This window comes from Pteropus medius, unplaced genomic scaffold (assembly GCF_902729225.1).
Source record: "Pteropus medius unplaced genomic scaffold, Ma_sr-lr_union100, whole genome shotgun sequence".
Classification (NCBI taxonomy): Eukaryota; Metazoa; Chordata; class Mammalia; order Chiroptera; family Pteropodidae; genus Pteropus; species Pteropus medius.
Window position 1 is genome coordinate 3,694,136 of NW_024351729.1, and position 6,337 is coordinate 3,700,472.

At 34.2% G+C, this 6,337-nt stretch overlaps 1 pseudogene; it reads left to right on the forward strand.

Moving 5' to 3' along the window:
- The first annotated feature begins 738 nt into the window (after positions 1–738).
- On the forward strand, positions 739–854 carry LOC120587881 (uncharacterized; annotated as a pseudogene).
- Positions 855–6,337: the final 5,483 nt, after the last annotated feature.

A 6,337-nucleotide genomic window follows, 5' to 3' on the forward strand; every position in this document is an offset into this window, starting at 1 on the left:
CCTTCTTCTTCTTACCAGAAGCAGGAGATACAGATGAGCATTTTGTAGACACGATGGGATGCAAAAACTCCAAACACCATATTCGAAAACTGCTGGCAACACACTACACTGTGGAGTATTGGTCGTTTATCCTCAGGATAGTGTGGCTGACTGGGAGCTGCAGCTCGTTGCTAGTGCCCAGCAACATGAGAGAAATATCATACCGAGTACTGTTAGCCCCTGAAAAGATTAAAACTAAAAAATCAAAATACAGTTTCCACTGAATGTGTATTGCTCTCATACCATTGTGAAGTCAAAACTTGTAACTAGAACCATCTTAAGTTGGGACCATCTGTATTTGTAACACATATGTGAACAAATGCATGGATATATTATGTGAATACATTTATCCAGAGAGCTGTTGTTTCTTCTCACAAAGAAAATTAGAGCAAGAATCTATGTCATAATACTATTTTAATTATATACAATTAAACCTTCATTTGGTTATGTTTTCAAAAGCATTATCCATGGTGCTCCCAAAATGATTAGAATAAAAATGTTCTAAAACTTTGCTACTTCGTAGTCCTTATTTTTAATTGGAGACCATATTTGTAGCTAATTCCTAGAGTTGTTATAAGGTTAACTGACATCACATTTAAAGTATCTAATTCAGGACATGGTTCCATAGTGTAGCAGTTAGTACATCTGCTTTACATGAAGAAGGTCCTAGGTTCATGTCCCAGCGGATCCATGGTCCATGGTCATAGCCATGCCACCCTGAACAAGCCCAATGTCTGATCTTGGAAGCTAAGCAGGGTTGGGCCTGGGTAATACTTGGATGGGAGGCCACCTAGGAAGACCAGGTGCTGTAGACATAAATAATAATAAATACATTTAAAAACTAAAGTATCTAATTCAAGAGACATTTTAATTGGTCAGGAGCAAAAGCTCAAGAATGAGTTTTCTGCCCATATTGGTAAAATCAGTGATATCTGCCCTTATGGTCATAACCCATGAAGTCTAATCCATTTTGCAAAGAGGAACCAATTAAAACTTTTGCTTATATTTATTTGAATTGACACATACATCATTGTTTCCTTCACTGTGTATGTTGATCCCTCTACCCTGATAATAGAAACCACACAAGTTATAACTATTATTTCTTTTTATTATTTTATAATTTTAGATGAATTATAATAGTGATATGAAGGTTTCTCAAGATGTCATTTAAATGATCACTATGGGTCTGGCTGGGACTGTACCCATAAAGTAATGGCATCTGACTCACTTCTATGGACCCTCAGAGAAGGAGAAGGTGTCATAAATCTGCTCATAGTTTTCTCCATGACAACTCACATCAGTAGCTCTCTTATTAAGAAAGAAAGAGTAGTGATACCAAACTCAGTGTCTTGAACATGGTAGGTCATCATTAGTTTTAATAGATCAGTGTTTGTAATTGCGTCTGTTTCTTTAAAACCAGGGAAAGGAAATGCATCCTCAGTAGTGGATCAGGTTCTCTCAATTTTTGTCTTTCTTCTCTCCTTTCCTCTTTATCTCCCTCACCGCCTTTCTTACCTCCTCCTTATTTCTCCCTTCTTCTTTTTCTCCTTCTTTGGTTTGAAAGGGGAATCCTTATTTGAGAATTGAAGCACTGAGCCTGAGTCACCTCTATTTCATGTCTTGAGACAGGGTTAGATTTTTAGGCTTTCTTGTCGATTCTGGTTCTGTACATTAAAGTATTGATATGACTGTTAAATATTAAGGCCTTAAGAGATTAAATTTCATTGGAAAAAATCTCTATATTAATCTCTACATTTAAATGTATTTAACAGATATTAAAAGTAATTGGAAACATTTGATAAGGATACAGAAAAATATAATCTACCAGTTATTAGATGAAATTTTAAACCATATTTATTTGCAAATAGGTTTTGTTATTTGATACAACTTGCAAATAAAGAGTCCTTGTAAATTATAATGTTAAAATAAAATTTTATTATATAATGTGTATATATTATATCTGAATATGAATTGTGAAAGTATGTTGTGTTATTGACTCCTTAATACATAATAGTTGGTCTCAGATAATCAAACTGTAGTTTGTTGGATTCTTTCCTGTAAGTTTATACTTTCAAGGGTCAGAATATTCATAGCATAGTTACTGCAAAGTGGCAAGTTATCCTGATAATACCATGTTCGAATTCTGCTAACATTCCTTTCATGCAGAGACTCTCATTGAGATTAACATATGTCACAATTCGAGGACCTAAATAGAATTCTATTTAAACCTACTGGTTCTGAAGGAGAAAGTGTTCAGGTGTTTATTTGTAGCACTTCTGGGAGAAATGCCAAACCTCTAGATCATTAGTATTCCTGCAACTTTACATTCACTTCCTAGAAACTGTTCTTCTGGAAAATGTACAATAGTGTTAAAATGCTAGATAATTAGACCAGACATGGTCATATGTGTAATGATTTACTGATAGATTAAAAAAAAGTGGATAAGTAGGTGGACAGTAAACATTTAAAATAAAGGATAAACATGGCTTTTTTTGGTCCTCTCATTCATACATGTATTTTAGGATGATTGTGCTACCACTGTGATTGAAATACCTAGATTAGTATTAATAACAAGAATAAAAAATCAAATCTGACTACATGCCAGATGTTTTATATCCATTCCCTGATTTAATCTTCATGGAGTCAAACAATGTAAGTATTATTAGTCCCATTTTAAAATTGCAAAATTTTCATTTTAACAGGTTAAGCAATAAGCCCAAGGTAACTAATAAAATAACTTCCATTATTTATCTTTGTATTCTGTAACAATACTGTAACAAGTTCTGCTTATAATAAATATTAAATAAATATTTATTTAAAAAAATGGCCATATAATTCCTGGGAAGTAAATGAAGCCCATCCACAACATGGTATAGATGTTATTATCTTGAACTATAAGGCTCATCCAGAAGGATGAGGGAATTGATGTTTCTAATCAGTGTCATTAGAGTGAATGACCATAGGAATAAAATAATCTGGGGTGAATTACATGACTAGAAAAATGAAGAGAGGTGAGGAAAACAGATGCTTTGATGAAACTGAAGAATGGGTATTTTGGAATATAGAACAAAAAAGATTTGAGGTGCTAAGAAATTTATGGGCTTTGTGTGTGCATTTTCAGATGTATCTGTGGGTATGAAAGTGAGGAGACAAAAATATAATCACACATTTTTTATTTTATATGTGCAATTATATAAATATAATACATAAATATTTTATTTTATATTTTCTCTTCACAAGGTATTTAATTTATATTTAAATGAACTGTGAGCTCATCTAATTCAGGCACTGAATTTTGAAAATTTTCTTTAATTTTGCCAATGCCTGCCCAGTGACTGACACTAATTGATGCTTAAAAGTGTTTTGCAAAGCATGACGTACAAAGCCAAGGATAATTTCAATGGTAAGAAAAGACATAGACAAAGGACAGAAATTTGTGCTCGGTATAGCCTTTGAGAATCATAAAGATAGAGATATTTTGTTTGATAACGGAATATGGTCATATTGGTGAGTGGTTGAGTATACAAAATCTTGTCATTAAATTTTTACGTTCCTTGAAGGATTAAGGAAGGGACGGAATGGTATTTACTGCCTTTTAGGTAGGTGCTGAAGCTCTGCACTTATTTGGTTTATTCATCACATCAACTACACAAGCTAAGCATTAATATTCCATTTTACAAATGTGGAGAAAAGGTCGATAGGATTAAATAAGTTTCTAAATAGTTTAACTAGTTTTTGCTGAAGATAAAGAATTTGAAAGTTTTTTGTCTAACCACAGTGATCAGTGAATGTGTTCTTTATTTCTGTTCTCTCTGAATAGATATCAGATTTGACTTTGAACATGAATATCCCTAAAGTTCAATTCAAAATTAGGCCTTCAAATATTGTGCTCCAAAAAATAATGTTCTTTTATTTTAATATGTAATCAGAAATTTTCTAGGTCTAGTAATAGATCAAGCCATGGTAAATTAGTCTCATAATTACTTAAGATGGGAAAAAATCCTTTCAAACCCATATTATATTATAATTGTCTTGTCACTTCATCTGCTTTACTTGTACTTGAGTAAAGCCCTAATGAATACATTTTGGAAATGGATTTCCCTCAAGAGCTGTTCTCACTCATTTGTCACAGAAAAAAAAAAGGCAGAAAATAGCCAACTTAAGCATGTTTCATACTGAAGATAAAATTCAGTCAAATTTTGCTTATTTTTATTTTTTGCGCATATGTATCACATTTTTAAATGGACCCAGAATAATTAAGGACACTTTCTAATCAGATAAGTCATTTTTCTCTTTACACTCTGAACTGGTTATAATTTCTAAACAAGTGTGTGTGTGTGTGTGTGTGTGTGTGTGTGTGTGTGTGTGTGTGTACATATAAATCTTTCACTAATGGGTTATGGGAACTTTATATATTGCTGGTAGTTTGATTTGTTGACTGCAAGGTCTTTTAGTTAGCAATCATTAAAAGGCCCTTAATCCATTGCAATCACAAAATAGTCATTTTCTGACCTGCAATTGTGCTTTTGATCCTTTTAGTCAATGGCAGCTTAAGTTTTGTTCTTACTATGCTGCTCCTATTTCCAACTTGCCCTCAAAGCAGTTTGATTCATTTTCATTTCTTAGTAGCTTGTTTTTCTTTACTCTTCAAATATAGTTTTAAAATGCAATCAAAGAATTTTTCAAGGATCTTATAAAAGCACTCTAGAGACAGGCAAGTCTACCAGGTATAGTAAACTTTATTCAATGAAGTACCTAGAGGAATAAATCTTTGGAGGTTCCAGACGGTTGATGAACCATTGTGAAGGCATTAGCACCTGTTTTCACACTATGTGTAAAATGTCCCTGCATTTGTGCTGCATTTGCCAAAGGCAAGAACAGTTATATATATGTTCTTGCAACAAAAAATACCCTTAGGAATATCGTAAAAAATGAGTTTAGTACTCAAGATAGTTTTGTTTTTCTTTCTATGAAGAAAATAACCCATAGATGTTATATACGAGGTCCTTTAAGCTATTTTTTCAACATACAGAAAACACATAGTTTTCAACATACAGCTTTATCATGCCAGGACAAACTACTTTCTCAGCACCAGCAAAGGTCATGAGAACCAGGCCCCATATGGCCCTCAGGAACTCTAGGCCTCTCTGACAATACGGGTTCCCAGGTTTCTGTCTTCCAGAAGGTGCGTTGGGCCGGCAGGACCTCCGAGATCTCGCGATATCTGGCTTCAGCGCACCAGGAGTCTCTACCGTGGAGGGAGAGTGGAATGTGGAAGAGGCACCGTGGTCCTTGGGATTCCCCACCAGTGACCTGGTTTTTGTATATGTGGCCCAGACACCAGGACGGGCTACGGGCACCGTGGTTGACGAGAGTAGAGGGTGACACATGCATGCACAGTTCGGACTGCCACACCGTCCTGGTCAGTTTCAAGTTCCATCTTAATATGGGTAGGCCTCGTCCCATTTATTGAAAACCTGAGAACAGAGGCTGAGTTAAGAGGGAATCCCTCCTGACTATTAGACTAGGGCGTTGGTCTTTTCCACTTTTGGACTCCAAAATCCGCTTTTCTCTGATCTGGACCTGCTGGCTTTGAGACTGGAATTTATACCATTGACTGCTGGTTCTCAGGCCTTCAGACATGGAGTGGAGCAACACAGCTGCTCTCTTGTCCTGCAGCTTGCCGAACAGCAGATTTTGGAACTTCTCAGCCTCCATAATTGCGTGAGTCAATTTCTTATGATAAATTTCTTTATATTTTTGCTGGAGAACCCTAACTAATACGATAAGCATATTTCAATATTGGTTCACTAGGATTAGTAAATGTATCGTACTAACGTAAGGTATAGTAATTGGGAATCTAGGTGTGTACTGTACTGTCTATGGAATTATTTCTTTAAATTTAAAAATATTCTAAAGTAAAAATTTTATTTAAAACATAAATTGATATCAGATTTTCAGCCCAAGTAGATGAATACTTGTGACGTTCCTGGTATTTGATGAGTTGGCACTTAAAAAAAATAGTGTATATATAATATGTATTTCTCTATATTTTGTATATTTTAAGTATATATAGAATATTCTATATCTCTTATGTTTGCTTCAGCTTTTATAAATCAAAATTAAAATTAGTGTTCTTATCAAAGTAGTTAACTCATCTTAAGTAGCATACCACATAAAATTTTCTTTTGCCTTCATACAGATAGTTGTAATTTCATGTTCAGTTTTATCTAATGGGTAATTTAAAAATCTTCCAATTTTTCTGAAGTAGTTAGGATGCTAAATATGAATACATAAT